The sequence below is a fragment of the Vombatus ursinus genome, unplaced genomic scaffold, assembly GCF_900497805.2.
Source record: "Vombatus ursinus unplaced genomic scaffold, bare-nosed wombat genome assembly UNPS02015012.1, whole genome shotgun sequence".
Lineage (NCBI taxonomy): Eukaryota > Metazoa > Chordata > Mammalia > Diprotodontia > Vombatidae > Vombatus > Vombatus ursinus.
This window is the reverse complement of record NW_020954790.1, coordinates 162,853-184,219: the sequence shown is the minus strand read 5'-3', so window position 1 is coordinate 184,219 and position 21,367 is coordinate 162,853. Positions and strand designations below refer to the sequence as shown.

Genomic DNA, 21,367 nt, shown 5'->3' with positions numbered 1-21,367 from the left:
GAGAAAAGGTTTAACTGAGTAAGCCAACCAAGAGGGCAAGAATGAATAGGCTCAGGGCAGCAAGATGGTGCAGTGGATAGAGCACCGGCTCTGGGGTCAGGAGTACCTTAGTTCAAATCTGGTCTCAGATACTTGACACTTACTAGCTGTGTGACCCCGAGCAAGTCATTTAACCCTGACTGCTTCACACAAAAAAGGAATAAGTAGGCCCCATGCCAGGTACTCTGCTTTGATCCTTTAAGACTCAGTCAATGATCTCACTCTAGGAATGCTAACCTTGGTTGTGTAGGGATAAAGTGCAATACTTTGAAGCTATTTCGTTCCCAGATTTTGTCCTCCATGGGTTTCTAATCGCACTGCTAGCACTCAGATTGACAAAATTGAAACAGATTTGAATGACGGAGCCAGATTTTAATACACTGACACATACATTCTAAGAAAACATTTACAATAATAGACATTACCAAAATGGCAGTTTAAAAAGGAGCTATGATAAGCTGCAAGTGGGAGGAGTATCAAAGACAGCCCAAAGGGCTTACCCTCCATTCTTTTCACAGTGGTGAAAATTTCCATAATGTGGAAAACAAGAGACAGCTCATAGATGAGGGGAGTCACAGAACCTCCTCCCTCCCAAAAAAGAGTAAATCCATGCAAGGCGGCTTCCCCTGGCATCTTGGATGGTCATGGGCCAGTCTGTCACTGGCCCTTCAAGGTTTGTTTATATTCTTGGGGAGCAGTGAAACTCATTGGTGCTCATCTGAGCAATACAGCTCTTTAGAGTCCATGTAATAGACTCCAAATTTGATGGTATTCTGGCTTCAACCTTCACCATCGACCTCCACCCCCATTCTCCTGTTCATAATCATTTGCCTTCCTCTTTGAAGTTTTAGAGAAAGCACTGGATTTGGAGGCAAGAAGTTCAGATCTGGATTCAAATACTGACTAGTTGTGGCCTTGGGCAAGACACTTAACTTCTGTTTGCCTCAGTTTCCTCCACAGTCAAATGGGGATAATATGTATAAAGGGTTTATAAAGGGTACCAGTGTTTGGTATGTAGAAAGCACTATATGTAAGTGCAAGTTATTAGTATTGTTACTTGTTTTTTATTCTGTTTTCCAGCCCCCTTCAAGGCAATAGGTGGGAGAATCAGGCTTGCAGATGGCACTTGGTAAGAGGTCACAGTTGCAGCAAGACCAGTGCTTCTTCACTCTGGTAATGATACTGAAAGAAAATGATAAAACTGGGAAAAGATGGCTATAAGGACACCAAGTGCTGCTTCCTGATATCAGAGCAGAGCTGCCCTGTGAGTGGCTTTGTGGTTAGAATTAAGCAGCCAGGAAATGGTTACTAAGAGTAGAGAGATGATTTCTCTTTGTATTGTGACTTAGACAGTAGGGGACCACTTAGAGCTCTTCCCTGAAAAGGTCTTTGAGTCAGTGGAAGATGAGATTCAAGAGAGTTGTTGGGGATGTGGGAGAGTCCTAGAGATTTTAGACCCTGACACTGCTCCTTTCAAATTTATCTTGAAATTCTCACTTTTCAATTTTGATTAAGTGAATGTACAAAAATTTCTTATCAGCAAGAGGCATCAAAGATTTGGGCCAGTCATCACTGCCCAGTCCTTAGGTGCATTTGGTGCCTAAGTTTTGTAGAGTCCAACGCATCAGACTGACATCAGAGATTGATATGATGGATGGAAACTGTCACAAGTGAAATTCAACAAATGTAGAGTGAGGCATATATTCTCCAAACATGATACGATTTTATTAACAGGGGCTCTATCAGCCGATAGAATGGGTCAATAGGTGCCACAGTTTAGCCAACGTCCCCAAAGTGAAGGATCGACTTCCTTTTTATAAGCATAGAATAAAGAACAATACATTATGAAATAATACTTTTCCTTACAACTCTTTCCAGATTCCTGCTAAAGACCCCCTGGAAATATAGGTAATAGTTCTGCTATATGAAGGCCTTTCTTGGTGAAATGTATTAAAGGTGGTGTTGTTGTTCAGTCATTTTCAGTCATGTCTGACTCTTTGTGACCCCATTTGGAGTGTTTTTTTTCCAGCCAAAGCAAGGTTTATTAAACATCTGCCGTATTGCCAAACTCTTGAGGAATCTATGAGTCTGCAAGTATTGGCTAAATTCTAAGAATCTGAGCAGCGGCTAGATTTTAGGAATCTGAGCACTTTAATGGAGACAAGATGGACCTTATATACAGAAAGATTGTGGGAGGGATCTAGGAGTGGCCAAGTAGTTTGGGGTGACTAGAGGAGGGGTATAAGGAAGATCTAAATGGGAGTGGCCAGTAAGCTGGGATGAACAGGACTCCTGGGACCTGGAGAATGGAGCCTAGCTAGGATTAAGTGTGGGAAATGGCCAGGGGCCATAGGGAGGGCTAGGCTAGGTTAAGGGTAACAGAATTAGGAGATTGGGTATAGCCATAAAGAAAGACCAGTTGATGGGATTATAGCCTCAGGCAAACGCCAGAGATTTGGCCATATGGGAAAGTCCAGGGTTTTTCCTTTTTGGGATTTAGCTCCTATCCTCCTCATTCCCCCCTCAAAGAAATGGGACTCAAATTCTTTTGGGGTAAGGGGCAAAGGTGGCTTCTGAAACTGCTTCCTGCTGGCAAGGGGCATAGAGCTGTCCCTGCCTCGAGGGGGTCCCAAAGAGGAGGTTGACTGGAACCAAGCACAGATTGCATCCGGGGAATGATGGGAGGACATTGGCTGGTACCCACTGTTTGCTATCAACTATAGGTGAATGGCCTATATTCTAGAAGACATAAATCTTCCAGTCTCAGCTGGTGAAGAGCTTGGTATAAGGCAGTTTTTCCTGGTTGGGGAATCATATGATGAGGTGTAGAGGTTAGGGGTGCTGGAACCCCAAGATCACAACACGCAGATCCTGCCCAAAAGAGTTAGACCCAAGCCTTCTTTTAGCCAAAAACAAGGTTTATTAAAGATCCACCTTATTGCTAGACTCTTGAGGAAATTAGTAGTCTGCAAGTATTGGCTAGATTCTAAGAATCTGAGTAATGGCTAGATTTTAGGAATCTGAGCTGGAGTTTTCTTAGTAAGGATACCGAAGTGAGTTTTCCATTTTCTTCTCCAGCTCATCTTACAGATGAGGAAACGGAGACAAACAGGGTTAAATGACTTGCCCAGTGTCACAGAGCTAACTAGTTAGTATCTGAGGCCAGAACTGAACTGAGGAAGATCAGTCTTCTTGACTCCTGGTGCTCTATTGACTCTCCCACTTAGCTGCCCCCTTAAAGCTGGTACTCAATCTTTTATCAAAGAGTAATTGATCTTCTTTGCATTGATACCTCCTCATCCACCTGGGGTGATTGCTTTTACCTATCTTTCCCCATTGAAAAGTGAAATGGATGTTTTTTAAGGTCAGTAAGTTCCTTTGTTTACTTCAGGAGGGATCCAGGAGGGACTGAGATAGTGACTTTGTTTCTCGACTCTTCTAGAATGTTAATCCCAGAACTGTAACTCACATATTATGATCTCTTTCTTGTTCAAAATTCTTATAAACGTTTCCTCAAAACGTCTTAGTGTAAAGAGTCATGTTGGAAGGCATGGGGGACAGTTCCAGTTTGTACATCTCTCTCTCCAAACTAGAAATGTTTGGATAGGAAATCAAGCATAAGTTAAATAAAATCATTTCTAATGAACTTGAGCCTAAAATGCAGAGGACCGCCACTATTAATGTTTGGTTTTTTTTTTCAGTGAACATACAGGCAGCCTATGAAGCAAGTTGACTGTATGTGGTTAAACGGAAGATGGAAAGATCAAACATGAACATGTTGGGTGTCAGTGAACTTAAGTAGATGGGAATGATGAATTTAATTCAGATGATCATTCCATGTACTATTGTGGTCAAGAATTCCTTGGAAAGAATAGAGTAGCCCTCATAGTCAATGAAAGGGTAAGAAAAGCAGTATTGGGGCACAATCTAAAAAATGACTGAATAGCATCTGTTCAAGTTCAAGGCAAATGGTTCAACACCACAGTGATGCAAGTCTAGGCTCCAAGCAATGATGCCAAAGTAGGTCAGCTCTTTGAAGACCTACAGCATTCTCTAGAAACACACACACACACTCACGCAAGATGTCACATTTATCATAGGGGACTGGAATGCTAAAGTAGGAAATCAAAAGACAATTGGAATGAGAGGCAAGTCTGGCATTGGAGTACAAAACTGAGCAGGGTGAAGAGTAAGAATTTTGTCAAGATAACTCAATCTTTATAATGTTAACCAGACTTTTACTGAGCCAGTCTCTAACCTGAGAATTCTGAGAGATGCACAAAGCAGACCTGGAGACAGGAGTGCCAGCAATCAGATGGTCAGTCAATTAATCAATTTCAGAGTGAGGAATGTTCTCTTAGCTGAAGTAAAAGCACAGGTTATATACTTAACACAACTGGGGAAGGAAGATGGAAGGTGGATCACAGACATTTATTTAGTGGTTTCCCATGAGAAACCTATGAGTCCTACAATACAGTTCTGGAGTCAAGTCTTTGGGGGTTGTGACTACCTCCCCTAAAGTACAGAACCAGAATTCTCTGGTGGGAACAGCTTCTACAATCTTTGATTCACTTCACTTAAGGTCCAGTGACTGTCAGCATTGTCAGAGTTTAGATTCATCGGTTTGAGTTGCATTGTAAGCTCTAAGTCTTACGCCAGACAGGCAGCTCTTGAGAAAACTAAATTATTAGTATATTTATTACACCTGTCATATTGCTTAATATGGAAATGATCAATTCCTTTTTCAATAACAAACTCTCTTTTTCAATAACCCAAAAAGTGGCTGTACACATGGACACCACTAGATGGTCAATATAAAAATCACACTGATTCTATACTTTGCAGTCAAAGGTAGAGAATCTCTATTCAGTCAATTAAAACAAGACCTGGAGTTCACAGTAGCTCAAATCATGAGCTTCTTCTTGCAAAATTCAGACCTAACCTGAAGAAAGTAGGGAAAACCATCAGTCAGAAATAACATCCCTTATAAGTATGACGTGGAGGTGATGAATAGATTTATGTGATTGGATCTGTTAGATAGGTGCTTGAAGAAATATGGACAAAGATTTATAACACCGTACAGTAGGCACCAACCAAAAAAATTCCAAAGGAAAGAAAGAGCCAGAAAGCAAAACAGCTGCTTGATGAGGCTTTACAAATAGCAAAGAAAAGAAAGAAAGGGAAAGGTATGGGGAAAGGAAAAGATATATCCAACTTAATGAAGATTCCAGAGAATAGCAAGGAGAGAGATTTCCTTAAATAATCAATGCAGAGAAGTAGAAGAAAATAGTAGCATGGGAAAGACAAGACGTGTTTTCAAGAAAATTAGAGATATCAAAGGGAAGTTTCACGCAAAAGTAAGCATGATAAAAGACAAAAATGGCAGGGATTTAACAGAAGCAGAAGAGATTAAGCAGAGATGACAAGGATATACTGAAGAAATACACAAGAAAAATCTTAACATCACCAATAGCCATGATGGTTACTGATCTAGAGCCAGACATTCTGGAGAATGAAGTTAGGTGGCCTTAGGAAACATTGCTAACAATATAGCTAGTAGAGGTGATTGAATTCCAACTGAGCTATCTTAAACTCTAAAAGATGATGCTGTTAAAGTGCTACACTCAATATGCCAGCAAATTTGGAAAATTAAGCAGTAGCTACTGGATTAGAAAAGATCAGCTTATGTCCCAATCTTTAAAAAAAAAAAAAAAGGGCAATGCCAAGGAATGTTTCAAACTCTCAAACAATTCTGCTCATTTCACACACTACCAAGGTTATGCTTAAGATACTGCAAGCTAGGCTTCAGCAATATGTGCTCTGAGAATTACCAGAAGAGCAGGCTGATTTTCAAAGAGGCAGAGAAACTAGAGACCAAATTGCCAACATTTGATGGACTATGGAGAGAGCAAAGGAGCTCCAGAAAGAATCTACTTCTGCCTCATTGACTATACTAAAGCCTTTGACTGTGTGAATCCAAACAAAATGTGGTAAGTTCCCAAAGAGAGAGGAGAACCAGATCATTTTACTTTTCTCTCAAGGAACCTGTATGTGGGCTAAGAAGCAGCAGTTGGAATCGAATACGGAACAATTGTTTGCTTTAAGATTGGAAAGGGAATATGAAAAAGTTGTTTATTGTCACCTTGTTTATTTAACTTCTATGCAGAGTTCAACATGCAAAATGCTAGCTTGGATTAATCAGAAGTTGGAATTAGGGTTGCCTAGAGAAATACCAACAATTTCATATATGCAGATGATAGCACTCTGATGACAAGTGAAGAGAAGCCTCTTCATGAGGGTGAAAGAGCAAAATGTTAAAACTGGCTTGACCTTAACATCCAAAAAGCTAAGATCTTGGTGACTAGTCCCATCACTTCATGGCAAAAAGAAGGTGGAGAATTGGAAGCAGTGTCAGATTTTCTATTCTTTGACCCAAAGATCACTGCAGATGGTCACTGCAATCATAAATAGATGATTTCTCCTTGGAAGTAAAGTTATGGCAAATCTGGACAGTATACTAAAAAGCAGAGACATCACCTTGCTGACAAAGGTTCCCGTGATCAAAGTTATGACTTTTCAAGGAGCAATGTATGGGTCTGAGAGTTGGACTTTAAGGAAAGCTGAGCACTACAGAATCAACATTTTCGAATTGTGGTGCTGGTGAAGAGTTGTGAGAGTCCCTTGGACAGTAAGGAGGTCAGATCAGTCAACACGTAGAGAAATTAATTTAGGCTGTTCACTGGAAGATCAAATATTGAAGCTGAACCTTGAGTACTTGGGTCACATATTGAGAAGACAGGACTCATTGGAAAAGCTCTTGATGCTGGGAAAGATTGAAGACAAAAGGAAAATGGGATGGCAGAGGATGAGATAGACAGATAGTATCAAGGATTGAAGGGCCTGGCATACCATGGTCCGTGGGGTCATGAAGAGTCTGAAATGACTGAAAGACTTAACAACAACACAGGCAGCCTCATGATGGAATAGTGGTTGGTGCTCTGCCCACAGCTATGGCACAGCTCCTGATGTCATGGTCCTCAGACCAGCTTTCTTACATTCTTGATGAGGGTAGAGTAGCACCCAAGTCCCTTCTAACTCTAAGGGCCCCACCTAACAGGTCATTGTGAGGATTAAATGAGTTCATTGATTTGAAGTGCACTGCAAACCTTAAAAATGTTAACTATTAATATCAGGGCTCAAAGTGGAGGAATGGTGGTTGTGACTCTGGTCAGCTGGCTGGGTGGACTACTCTTGAGAACTATGTCCAAAAGAGCAAAGTAGAATCCCAAGACCAGGCCAAGGAGGTGATACCATGCTACCACGAAAATTCAGGTACCTGCCATTGGGTGGCTAACTTTGGTATTTCCTCAGTAGTATCAGGGGGCTTTGGGAGTTAATTCTAGCAGGGGGCACTGTGGGACTGTCATGGGTGCCTCATGGTGGTGCTTGATCACAGCAGGGAAATCATGGAAACACAGCCAGAGGTAGCATTGTGTGTGCGTATTCATGAATTCCTGCAGCTGCTTCCTGGCTGGGCCCAGTGGGGTAACCTCAGGGCCAGGCCGTAGTCTGCCCCACCTACCTCAATATTAACCCTAGACCCAGCAGGGGACCCCACTCAGAGTCCCAATAAGTACAACTTAGGGAGTTATTTGCATGAAACAACCCTCCAGACTCCCAGGCTGGGGTGGGCTGGGAGGATAAGAGGGGCTGACTGGATCCAGCCCAGCCCCAGCCCTGGGGCCTCAGGAAGCTGAGCAGCTAGACCATGGCCTGGACTCCTCTCCTCATCCTCCTCACTCTCTGCAAAGGTTGGAGAAGGGGCTCCCTGGGACCTTGGGGGAAGGTGAAGGGAGAGCTGGGTGTGAAGCAAGGTGCCTTGCCAGTGATGCCCCTGTCTCTGTTTCTGAAATGTCTGTGTTTGTCCTGTTGGTTTCAGGGTTCAGTTCTCAGGCTGGGGTGACTCAGGAGCCGTCTCTGACTGTGATGCCTGGAGGGACAGTCACCCTGACCTGCAGCTCCAGCACAGGGGCCGTCACCTCTGGGCTCTATCCCCACTGGTTCCAGCAGAAATCCGGCCAAGCTCCTGGGGGCTCATTTACCACACCATCAATCTTGTATTAGCTGTCCCTGCCCGGTTCTCAGGGTCCCTCCTTGGGGACAGAGCCGCCCTCACCATCACAGGGGCCCAGCCTGAGGATGAGGCTGGCTACTTCTGTGCCCTGTGGTACACCAGTGGAACCCGGGCTCAGAGTGATAGATTCAGATGGGGAACTGAGACATAAACCTTCTCCGGGGGGCCTGGTCCCAGTTAGAGAAGTTACTCAAAGGTCTCCTAGAAGCCCAGCCTCTAGGCCATGCCAGGCATGGCTCTGCATTGACTTGTTTGTCCTTTTTCCTGACCTGTGTGTATTTCTCAGCCCAGGCCTGAGGGTGGGCCCTCTAAGAGTGTGGATCCGGAAGCAAAAGTGCAGATGCCATTACAACTGCAGAGAGTTTCTGAAACGTTCCAGCCCAACACATTCTGGAGTCTCCCTTTTTAGCTCAGCCACAGGAGGGGGGCTCTTTCCAGTGACATCACCAGGCCCCCTGAGGGCTAGGAAACCAATGGATCAGCACTCTAGGAATGGATGAGACTTCAAATATGTCCTCCTTCCCAGAGAAGGGCTCCTGGTATACAGATTTCTAAAAAATATATTTTCCCCAAATACATGTAAAACAATTTAACATTTGTTTTTTAATCTTTTGAGCCCCAAATTCTTTCCTTCCTTACCTCCCCTTGCCCTACTGTGTGACCATTTGACATGTTACACGTGTACAATCTTGAAAAACTGATTTTGGGGAATATTTCCTAAGAAATCACTGAAGAAATTGTTGGTGACCTCCACCTCTGCCCCTGTATCCTTAGTGATGTCACCATCACTAAGAATGAAGTAGCTGCTCTTTCATTTCCTGTCCTAACTCCTCGTTAAACCAGTTCAACTCCAATTATTCTTCTGTCTTGATTCCCTTGCCTATTCCTCCCCATTGAAGATCACAGCTGCCAAATGCCAGCGCCAACCTGGTCTCTCACTACAATGTTTCCTGCACCTAATCTATTCCACCGATCCGCCACTCTGTTCCTTAACCTTCACTTAAGGCATTAAACATTTCTTAGATAAGAAGATCTTCCATTAAGTCCTTGCTTTTGAACTCCAAATCACGAGCGCCATGCTCACCAGGTCATCAGGGAGGCTGCCTAACTGGTCATTCCAGAGTCCGACGGTTTGTGCCTAATAGATATTTCAGGCACAAGACACAGACAGACAAGCAATACAAGCAAATACACCAGACATTAACTTGTCTTTGTGACTTTCTGGATAGGACTGCAACTTTACTGGTCAGCTGACTACTTCTGCCCAGAACTCTCCCTGGATAAACTCCATCAAACTCCATCTTGCGTGTGCTTCTCCTCTATGTGTGTTGGAGGGATTCTGGGTTGGACAGTTCAAATTTGTTCTGACTTAGTCACGTCCCATTTGGGTGCCAGAAATCAAGACCAAACTAGTCCCAGTGTTTATTAAGCTCAGTTCAGCAGTAGAGGGCCTCATCTAACCACACACCATGCCTGTGTCAGTCTTCATCAGGACACCTCAAAGGGTGAAAATGACTCCCAGAGACAGGAGTTTCATGATGGGTCTTGGTGCCATGGTCCCACCTATACATATGCTTTGGACTTTGTATTTGAGCCATTCTCCCCAAGGATCTTTTGTGTACAAAGGGAGAGTGAACATCTAGTTCGAAGGGAGTGTTTTATGCCGACTCTTCTTACCACACCTTCAGTAAGTAACTTTCGTAAAAGCAAATTGATGCCTATTGGTTGGTTGGTAATGGGGAGAGGTGGATGGTGATTTGTGACCAACAGGACCAGAAATCCTCCAAACACTCAGGGTTTCTCCTACATTCCTGAAGAGAAATAATCTTTACCTCTATGGGGTCCAAACTATGGGCAAAAATTGGGGGAGTGACTCAAAAAGGGGGCTCACAAAACATTCATGTGCTGCCTTAAAGCAATCTCAGATTGAGGGAGAAGTGGGTCTCCCCCTCAGAACGGCTGCAAGTGGCCTCTACAGACCAACACTCCCCCCTTCTTAGCTGTGGCCACGTCCTAGCATCTTCCAACTCAAAGGCCGTGTTTCTGGCAGTTTATTGCTGACACAGAAACAATGGAGGTTGTGACTCTGAACAAGGATGCTGTTCTTGTTTTCTGTGTAAAGGAGAGGACCCAGGGATTGGAAGGGGCTGACGACATGGGAAATTCAGGTCTAGCTGACCCAGCTTCAGGTGGCTTCAGGGCCTTATCCAGCAGGGGGCACTGTTGGACTACCGTGTAAGAGTCATGAAGGGTGGTCACAGCTGGTCAATCACACTGCCATGCAGAGTTTGCACATGGCCCTGGGGATTCATGGATGCTCAGCAGCTGCTTCCTGACTGGGCCCAATGGAGCAAACCCAGGCCAGGCCACACCCTGTCTCACCCACTACATGAACGAGCATTTAGCCAACAAGGGTCCCAGACGTTAGGTCCAGATAGCTGTGGTTGGGAGAAATATGTGCACGGAGCAACCTTCCACCCACCTAGGGTAGAGTGTGGTCTGGGGGGGGCTTAAAAGAGATTGGCAGGAGCCCAGCCTCAGTCCTAGGGCCTCAGAAAAGCAGAATATCTAACCCACTGCCTTGAATCCCATGCTATCCACCCTCCACAAAGGTTGGAGGGCATTCTTCAATGGGGTATGAGAGCAAAGCTGTGTATGAAGCAAGGGGCCTTGGCAGTGATGCCTCTAATTTGTCTGTCCTCCTGGTTCCAGGGGCCAGTTCTCAGGCCGTGGTGACCCAGGAGCCATCTCTGAGTGCGATCCCAGGAGGGACAGTCACCCCGACCTGCAGCTCCAGCACAGCGGCCGTCACCTCTGGGCACTATCCTCACTGGTTAGAGTGGCAACCAAGACAAGGTTTCAGGGGACTCATTTGCCGCATCGATAAGCTTGTATTAGGCATCCCTGTGCAGTTTTCATGGTCCCTCCTTGGAGACAAAGCTGCTCTTACCTTCGAGAGGTCCCAACCCGAGGAGGAGGCTGAGTACTACTCTGCCACGCGTTACAGCGGTCCTCAGCTCAGCACATGCACGGCCAAGTTTGGTGAAAGTTCCACGTCACGCTTAGACATAAGTACATTCTTCTGCAGTCCCATTTAGAAGACAACCTAAGTCTTTTAGATCTACTTGCTCCAGCAGTTTGTTCAGTTTCCTATTTTCCCTTTTGTTTATCTTTCAGTTAAACTTATGCAAAACTGAGAGAGGGACACTGAAGTCCCTTGTGTTCTTGTCTATGTCTTCTTGTTCAGTAAAAGTTTCCTTTTTGAATTTGGATGCCAAAGCACTTGGAGCGTATGGGTTTATTATCGATACTGCTTCATTGTCTATGTGTCACGTTAGTATAATGTACTTTCTCTGTCTACCCCATTTAATTTTTTACATACCTGCTTTCGGTTTGTCAGATGGCATGATGGCAACTCCTGCTTTGGGGGATTTCATTGACACATATTAAATCCTTTTTCCTTCTCCTCAGTTTCACTCTGTGTATCCCTGTTGTTTGAATGTGATCCATTTGCCGACCAGATGTATTTAAATGTAAGCAACAGATTGTAAGGTTTTATTTTCTTATCCAGTCTGCCACTCCTTTTTCATCTTATTGTGTGGCTTACTCCATTCTTATCTAAATTTCTTAGAGTCAGGTTCATACTTTCTGCCATCGGTATCTAGCATTGTAATTGTCAAGTTACAGTATCCCCCTCTTCTGCACGCACAGCACTACTTCTCCTCAGGTACATTTTTTTATCATTCATTTGTTTCAACCTCGTCCAACTCTTTGTGACCCCATTTGGGGTTTTCTTGGTGAAGATACTGGAGTGGTTTGCCATTCCCTTTTCCAGATCATTTTATAGATGAGAAAATGAGGCAAACAGAGCCAAACGACTTCCACACAATCACACAACAAGTAAGTGTCTGAGGCCGGATTTGAAGTTTGGAAAACTAGTCTCCCTGACTTCAGGCCACTATGCCACCGAGCTGTCTCAGTTACATTAGCTTCAGCTGCTGCAAGGTGGTTCTATTCCTGCTGGCTCTCTTCCGCTCCTACTCTATCCCCTCCATTGTTTGTCACTTCTTTCATTATGGAAATTTACTTACTAGTTCCATTTTCTTGCTTTTATCTAGATAAATTCAGGGAGCCTCCTGCTGACTATCTATCCATGGTGTTTCTTTACCGACATTGGAAGCTTGGGGACCCGGCTCCAGCAGGAGTCCTTTGGGACTAGCGAGATTGAGCCATGTTCGGAATTGATTATGACTCAGATCACCCACCCATATTCAGGGTGAGCAGAAGCTCTCTGGGTTCATGGACACCTGCCATGCCAGCAACTATTTCCTGCCTGAACTTAGTGGGGTGCCCGCTGGCTTGTCCCAGGGGCTATGCCACACCCCACCCATTACATCCTAAAGACTTTACCCAACAGAGATCCCAGGCTCAGAGTCCACTTGAGAAAGGACAGTATGAAGAAATATTTGCCTGAAATAACCCTCCACCTTCTGAGGATGGGGTGGGGTGGGGGAATAAGAGGCACTGGCAGAAGCCCAGCCCCATCTCCGGGGCCTCAGGAAGCAGAGCCTTGGCCTTGACTCAGACCCTTTTCATGCTTTTCACTCTCTGCAAAGGTTGTAGGGGGAGATTACCTGAGCTCTCGAGGCAGAGGGGTGAGGTGGAACAGGGAATGAAGCAATGAGTCTTGGCAATGATGCCTCTCTCCATTCCTGATATGTATCCATCCTGTTGTTTTCAGGGGTCGGTTCTCAGGCTGTGATGACCCTGGAGCCATCTCTTTCTGTGATCCCCTGAGGAACAGTCACTAACCACATAGCTCCAGCACTGAGATGGTCACCTCTGGTCACTATTTCTACTGGTTCCAGCAGAAAAGAGGCCAAGTTCCCAGGCTACTCCTCTATAAAACCCACAATCTTGTATTAGGTGTCCCTGCCCGGTTCTCAGGGCCTCTTCTTGAGGACGAAGCTGACCTAACAAGCAAGGGGGACCAGCCTGACAACGTGCCTTGTGGTACAGTACTATTTGGCACTGTGACAGATTCAGATGGAGAATTAAGGCAATGACCTCAAGCCCTTCAAAATAAAAATGTACTCAAACTATCATACATACCGGAACAGATAGAAACCTTATGACTGGACAGAAAGTTCCAAGTCCTTCTGTGAGAACTGACCTGACTGGACATGAGAAACTTCACGCTAGAGATAAGCCACATCAACGTACTGAACACGACAGAGCATTTTTACAAAGAGCTCACCATACCATACCGAAGAGAATTCACACTAAGAAAGAAACTATAGAAATGCATTCAATATGGAAAGGCCCTTTGCCTGAAAACTTTTTATCATGAATACCAGAGAAGTGAGAATCTACCCTCCCTATCAAGGGGGACCCAGCCTGAGGATGAGGATGATTATTACTGTACTTGCATTACGGGTCACGCTCAGCACAATGAGACACTCAGACAGGGAATTGAGACAAACATTTCTGGTCCAGCCTCTATCCCACTGCAGAGTTTATTCAAAGTCCCCAGCTCCCACGAAAGACAACGCGTGTTTCCACATTCTCACTTAAGTCCTATTTCTGGAGTTGCAGTATTCACCAGGCCAGGACTGGGAGTGAGCCCCGACAGGTGTGGTCCCAGGGGTACCAACTATTTCACCAACAGACGGTTTCTGTAACTTTCCAGCCCCAACACCTTTTGTGGTCTTCCTGAGTCACTCAGTGTGTTAGGTCCCCCAAAATGTGATGCTACAAACCTTGCCCAATATCTGGTCAGTGGCTGTTCTCTCCATTTTCATCATGTCCATAAGGATGGGATTTTAATTGAGAATCTTAGAACTCAGAGGGCTACCTGTCTGTCCTCTGGGAGACAGATGACATTGCCTGCAAGAGAAAACTGCACATTCTTTAAGAAAGTTTATTCCAAACTGCAGGAGGCACCAATCTGAGCAGCTCAAGATTCTGCCATGGATTTAGAGCTGAGGTCTTAGAGTATGGTAGTAAAATGGCCACAATCAGCAAACCAGTGTGGTCCAGTGGATGAAACACTGACTCCGAGTTCTAATCCTGCTTCCAATGCTTACCACCTGTGAGAATTAGTTTGAGTCACTTAACCACCCTCTGTCTCAGTTTCTTCACCTGTAAAATGAGAGGGCTGGACTTAATGATATCTGAGTTCCCTTCCTGCTATAAATCTATAATGCCATGAACACAAAAATCACAGAAATATATATATATATAATATATATAACACTACACACATATAATACATACAAAACAATTAATTCATACAACTTTACAAACATAATTTCATGAAAGAGGTCCACCAGAAAACTTGGCGTAGGTCACAACGAGTGAAGGAGGGTCAGGACAGATAGAAAAGATTTCAGAAGATGCCAAATTCTTGAAGTTTTATCTGGCCTTAAAGACCCTCCCCCTCATCTCCTTAGCTCCATCTTTCCCAACCTTCTACTGGATTTTGTCACTCATAGGCACTTCTGATCGTTATCCTTACTGGTTCCAGCAGAAATCCAGCCAGACTCCCACGAAGCACATCTATGAAACAAGAAATCTCTTAGGAGGCATCCCTGGCCGTCTGTCAGGGCCCCTCATTAGGGACAATGCTGCCATCACCATACAGGAGCCAGGCCTGAGGATGAGGTTGAGTCTCACTGGGCCTGGCATCACAGTCATCCTTGGCACAGCGAGAGTCTCCAAGGAAGAACTGGGACAAATTTACTCCCACCCCTGTTTGGTCTTGCAGGAAAGGTTACCTGGTGCCTAGATGGCTGGCCACCTCTAGGTCTGTCCAGGGCTGGCTCCAGACTCCCCTCAATAACTGTCTCTTCTGGATTACCTTATACTCCTCAGGTTAGGCCTTGGTGTTGGGTCTCCAAGGGCATAGATCTACAGGTTGGGAAGCTGAACTAGAAAAAGTATAACTACCCTAAGGTATAGAGAATATACCTGCAGAGTGTTTCTGAAACCTTCCAGCCCAACACTGTTTGGAGCCCCTCTTCTCATTCCAGGTTGGAAGCATATTTAAAACTTTCTTCTTAGCTCAACTGAAAATATTAAGAAATAACATTTTTGGCAGCCTAAACAGCTTTCCAGACTTTTCTCTAGTTTCCGTCAAACTGTTTTCCAATTTTCCCAAGAGTTTTTGTTGAATTGTGAATTTTTACCCCAATAGCTAGGATCATTGAATTCATCAAACACTAGTGCTCTGTGGTCATTTGCTTCTGCATATTGTGCACCTGATCTGTTCTACTGATTGACTAATCCACTTCTTTTTTGGTACCAAATTGTTTTAGTTATTATAACTTTGTAGTATGGTTTGAGATTCGATACTGATAAATGCTCTACTTACTTCTTTATTCATTAATTCTTTTGCTATATTTAACGTTTTGTATGCCAGAAGAATTGTGTTATTTTCTCTAGCTCTCTAAAATAACCCTTTATTGGTCTGAACGGTATGATACTGAATCTATAAATTACTTTAGGTGGTATTGTCATTTTCACTATATTGACTTGTCCTACCCATGAGCAATGGCTGTTTCTCCGTTTAAATCTGGCTTTATTTGTGTAAAGAGTGTTTTACCATGGTGTTCATACAGTTTTGTGTGTGTTTTGGCAGGTGCGCTTCCATGTATTTTATGCTCTCTGACATGATTGTAAATGGAATTTTTCTTTCTTTCTCTTCCCGAAGGATTTTGTTGGTAACATACAGGAATGCTAATCATTTGTATAGGTTTCTTTCATATCCTGCAACTTTGCTGACATTGTCAATTGTTTCTGTTTTTTAATTGGCTCTCTAAGGTACTCTAAGCAAACCATCAAATCACCTGCAAAAAGTGATAGCTTTCTTCCTCCTTTGCCTACGCTTATTTCTTCCATTTCTGGTTCTTCTCTTCTTACTAAAGCTATCATTTCTAGCAGTATACTGAATAACAATTACAATGTCAGTGGATAACTTTGCTTTGCTCCTGATCTTGTGAAGCCTTCTATCTTATCCCTGTTAGAGATAATTCTAGCTCCTGATTTTATGTAGATACTATTTATCATTTTAAGGAAAGCTCAGATTGCTCCAAAGCCATTTAATGTTTTACTTGTCCATTTTTTACTTTGTTTTGTTTTATAGAAATTAGAGTTGAATTTTCTCAAAAGTTTTCTTTACTGAAATAACCACCTGATTTTATCTTTTGGTATTAATATGGTCAATTACACTGATAGTTTGTCTAATATTGAGCCAGCTCTACATTCCTGGTATAAATCCAGCTTCACCATAGTGCATGATTTTTGTGATAATTTGCAGCAGTCTCATAGCTAATATTTTATTTACTTTTTTTTTTTGCATTGATATTTGTTAAGGATATTAGTCAATTACTTTCTTTCTCTGTTTTGGTTCTCATTAGTTTAGGTTTCCAGACCACATTTTTGCTCTAGAAGGAATTAGTAGGACTCCTTTTTAACTAATTTTTAATTCATATAGTACTGGAGTTAATTTTTCATTAAATGTTTTGGTAGAATTCACATGTAAATTTTATGGTTCCATTTTTTTTTCTTTGGGAGCATACAGTGTGTTAATTTTTTTTTCTCAGATAAAGTCAAGTACTCCAATTCATGTTATTTTAATCTGAGTAGTATATATTTTTGTACCTATTCATCCACTTCATTTAGATTGTCACTGTTATTGGCATGTAGTTGGGCATCCTCAGGAGACAGAGAGGACACCTACTTACCAAAACCCAGTGCAAGTTCTACGTGAAACCCTGGCCGATTTCATGCTAAGGAAGCTGCCGTGTCAGGGTGAACCTTCCTCGTATGTGACTGTACTGTTCAATTGGGTTCTTCCCACCCTTTGCTCTCCTTAGACGGGGGCATGCCTGCCTTCCATTCACTGTAGTATATATGAGACTTAATGCAGAAGGGCAATGGGGAGGGAGCCCATCCCATCCCTCTGCATTACCATCACCCTAACTGCCACCCCTTCCTTGTTGTGCTATAAGAAATCACGAAGAGGAGGGGGCAATTTCAGAGAAACTTGGGAAGGAAGACTTGTCTGAACTGATGCAGAATGAAGTGAGCAGAACCAAGAGAGCAATTCGTACAGTGACAACAACATGATGAGAACAAAGAATCTGAAGGTGAAGAAACTCTGACCAGCATAACGACCAATCACATTTCCAGAGGATAAATGAAGAAACATGGCGCCCGCCTCCTGATCAAGGGGCAAAGAACGGGGAGCAAATAACGATTCTATACATGGAGTGTGAGTGTGAGTGTATGCGTACACATACACATGCACGTTTAGACACGGCCAATGAAGATATCTGTTCCACTCGACTCTCCATGATACACATGGGTGGTTCAGTGGATAGAGCACTGTGCTAAAAAACAAAGATATATAGGAAGCCCTCTCAGTAGAATGAAGGGAAAGTTGCCCTTGATCATGTGCAACTGATGCCGTGTGTTTTTTAGGAACTGAGATCCAAAAATATACCTTGGCTCTCATTCACTGGCCTGAAAAGGTTAGATTGCCAGTACAAGGAGACAAACACACAATTGTCGCCTAAAATGCAGAGGATGGTATCAGTATTTATATTTTTCATAAACACACAGGCAGCCTCATGATGGGAGAGTGGCTGGTGCCCTTTGCACACTTACATCAGGACGATGTTGGGACCTGCAGACCAGCTTTCCCTCATCCTTGATCAGGGCAGCACCAAAGTCCCTCCAACTCTCATGACTCCTGCCTTCCAGGGTCATTGTGAGGATCCCATGAGATTATAGATGGGGAATGCTTTGCATGTGAAGGCTGTCTTACTAGTGTCGCTTTTACTACAAGGATGGTGTCGGTGACTCTGGTCACCTTGGCTGGCTGGGCTGTTCCTGAGTACTGTATCCAGAGGAGGGGGATGGGATCCCAAGGCCACAGCCCAAAGAGATGGGGCCATGGCACCAGATGACTGGCACATCCAGGTACCTGCTCTAAGTGACCTGTCCTTGGTGTTTTCTCATTAACAGGAGATGGCGTGAGGGCTTGGCTCCAGCAGGGGGCGCTGTGGGACTGCCATGAGTGCATGATGGCAGGGCCTGATCCCAGCAGGGAAACCAGGAAACCACAGCCAGAGATGGTGTTGAGCGTTCATGAATGCTTGCTACCCCTACAGCTGTCTTCCCTGGCCGGGCCCAGTGGGGGAGCCTCAGGGCCAGGCCATAGTCAGCCCCACCTATCTCAATATTACGTCTAGAACCAGCAGAGGCCCAACTCAGGGTCTCCATAAGGGCAATTTCAAGAGTTATTTGCATGAAGGAATGCTCCAGCCTCCCGGGGTGGGGGGGGGGGAGGGGGATAAGAGGGACAGGCAGGAGCCCAGCCCAAGCGCTGGGGCCCCAGGAGGCAGAGCATCCACACCATGGCCTAGACTCCGCTCTTTGTCCTGCTTGCTCTCTGCAAAGGTTGGGGGCAGGCTCTCTGGGCTCTTGGGGGAGAGGAAGGGGTGAGCTGGGCGTGGAGCCGAAGGCCCCGGCAGCGCTGCGTCTGTCTCTGTTTCTGATGTGTCTGTCTGTGCTGTTGGTTTTAGGGGTCAGTTCTCAGGCAGTGGTGACCCAGGAGCCGTCTCTGAGTGTGATCCCTGGAGGGACAGTCACCCTGACCTGCAGCTCCAGCACAGGGGCCGTCACCTCTGGGCACTATCCCTACTGGTTCCAGCAGAAATCTGGCCAAGTTCCCAGGTTACTCATCTATGATACCAGTAGTCTTGTATCAGGGGTCCCTGCCCGGTTCTCAGGGTCCCTCCTTGGGGACAAAGCCGCCCTCACCATCAAGGGGGCCCAGCCTGAGGATGAAGCTACTACTGCAACTTGTATTACAGTGGTGCTAGGCACAGTGAGAGACTCAGATGAGAAACCGAGACAAAAACCCCACGCTGGCCTCTTCCACTGGTGTGTTTTCTGTCCTGTTTTGTACTTGTAACTACATTCTGCCACCGAGACCTTTTCATTGTGTTCATTTGGCCACTTTGAAACTCTTATGAGAGTGATAAGAAAAAAGGCTCACATCTCCACCAAGGTCCATAAAGTTGCTAAAACATCTTACAACGCCTCATCGGCTCTGAATTGTTTTGTTTTCCCCCCACCCCCAGCTGGTGGCCTGTAGCTTCTACACCCACATACATAATAAGTAAAATAAATAAAAGGTCATCAGTGAGGTGGGAAAGCCAGAGACCACCGGCTGGGGGAAGGCAGGGATCGATCGCCCTTTGCCTCAACTTTATCAGGAGCCCACGAGAGTCGTTAGTAAGTAGGGGCTCACTAAGTGAACGCTGTTAAAACCTTCATTAGTACACAGGATCCATTTGAGACTTTCCTTGTCAACACCAGACCTGTTCCAAAATGCTCCGATGCTCAGCCATCTTCACTGCATATTATCGCCACATTTGTTCGCATCTACCAAAATGTTCCCTCCGTCACTAAGGACCAGTCCAATCGATTCTGTCCCATGAAACGAGAAGGCTTGCTATAGCAGCCCTCTTGATGGCTCTTCAGACTCTGCCGGGCTTCTAGAAACAGTGGGTTGTGATCGCACACTCCCCCCATCCTCTCTTCTCTGGGTTGGACCTTGAGTCTGCTTCTTCAACCAAAAATAGCATTGAAGCTCCAGATCTCAGGCTTACTAGGTGCCCTAAGCCAAAACAAGTATTTGAAATGCACCTCCCCCCCTTTCTAGACTGATTTTTACATTTACTCCAAAATGAGAATCCAGCATTAAAAGAGAGAAACTGTTTAGACCCAAGTAAGTCAATAAAGAGCACCTGGGCCCTAATCCTGACACTCATCAGCTGGGGAGATCCTAAATCTCAGCTTTCTCATTTGTGAAATAAAAGCTAAGCACCCCTGTTAGAGCCCAGCCAAAAGCTCCTCCTCATCCAGTCTGACCTAGCACCAAACGGATTTGGGGCTGGGTGTGTGGGTGTCCTACAGAAAAGATGCACAAAGCATTAGTCGTTTGTTATTTCGAGGACTCCTTCCCACCCAGACTTTTCTTTAAGGTTTTCAGATTTATAGCATCTTTTCATTGGTTATCCCAAGGGGCAGAAAGTGTTGAGTTGTATCACATTCTTTACAAGTGAGTAATTAATTGGAGATTTGAGAAATAACTTCAAAGAGCAACACTTAGGCTCTCAAGATTTACATTTCAAAGAAAAAGGTCAAGGTTTTCTTTTGCATTTTTAAATTGAAAGTGAGGAAACAGAAGATCTAGAAAGATGACCCAAGGCAAAGGACTATTTCCTGCACACCTACTGTGTGTGAGGCCCCACACTAGCAATGCTTTAGTAGCCACCTCAGGACCGACTTCACACCAGGACTCCTTTCCCCATACCCCTACTATGTCCCCTAGAAACAAAACGATTATTTATTGGAAAAAAATTTTTTTGAAGGAGAAAGCAAAAACATAAACAATTTTTTAAAAATAGAAACCACTTGACAAGACTCTAACCTTGAAAGAAAGAAAAATCTTAAGGGAGCATTTGTGAAAGAAAAGGAAGAAGAAAAAAAGAACAAAAAAAGATCTTTTCTCCATGGTTAACTCTTCACACAGAGAACATAGCATAAACCTAACTCCCGCCCTACAACTAAGGAGCCGATCCAGCTTCCTTTTACCTGGTGGGGAAGGGGATGTGGAAAGGCCACAGGTTGGAAGCAGGCTCCCCACCTGGGGTGGCTGACAGGGTGGGTGGAGACAGAAGAGGAGGGAATGAGCGTCACCTGAGGACAATATGCTGGAATTATAAATACAGGCTGGGTAGGCAGTCCACACCCCCTGGACCACTGCCTTGGGGTGGCAGAGCTCAGGTAGTTTACTGAAACAAAGAGCTATGCCCTCCAGGGTTACCCAAGACGGGCAGGTCATAGTGGTGAGCTCTTCCAGCAGGTGACCCACTAGAAGAGGGGGGAGTGGTAAACCGCCCTGTCTTTGCCAAGAAAGTCCTATTAAAATGCAGAAGAAGGTGATGTGGTCAGTGGGGTAGTCGCTGAATGAACAAGCAGGTAACTCAAACTCTCTTAGAAGCGAGAGGCTTTTGAAGGTCAGTTTGTTAGTAAAATTGAAAAAGAGGAGTGGCTCTCGCTGGGGACTGTAGTGGGGGGTGTTGCCCCCGGGGCCCATTTAAGGGATCTAAGCTAGGC

The 21,367-nt window shown here is 44.6% G+C and overlaps 1 pseudogene; it reads left to right on the top strand.

Annotated features, from left to right (window-relative positions):
• Positions 1-7,807: 7,807 nt before the first annotated feature.
• Positions 7,808-19,084, top strand: LOC114030800 (annotated as a pseudogene).
• The last annotated feature ends 2,283 nt before the right edge of the window (positions 19,085-21,367 follow it).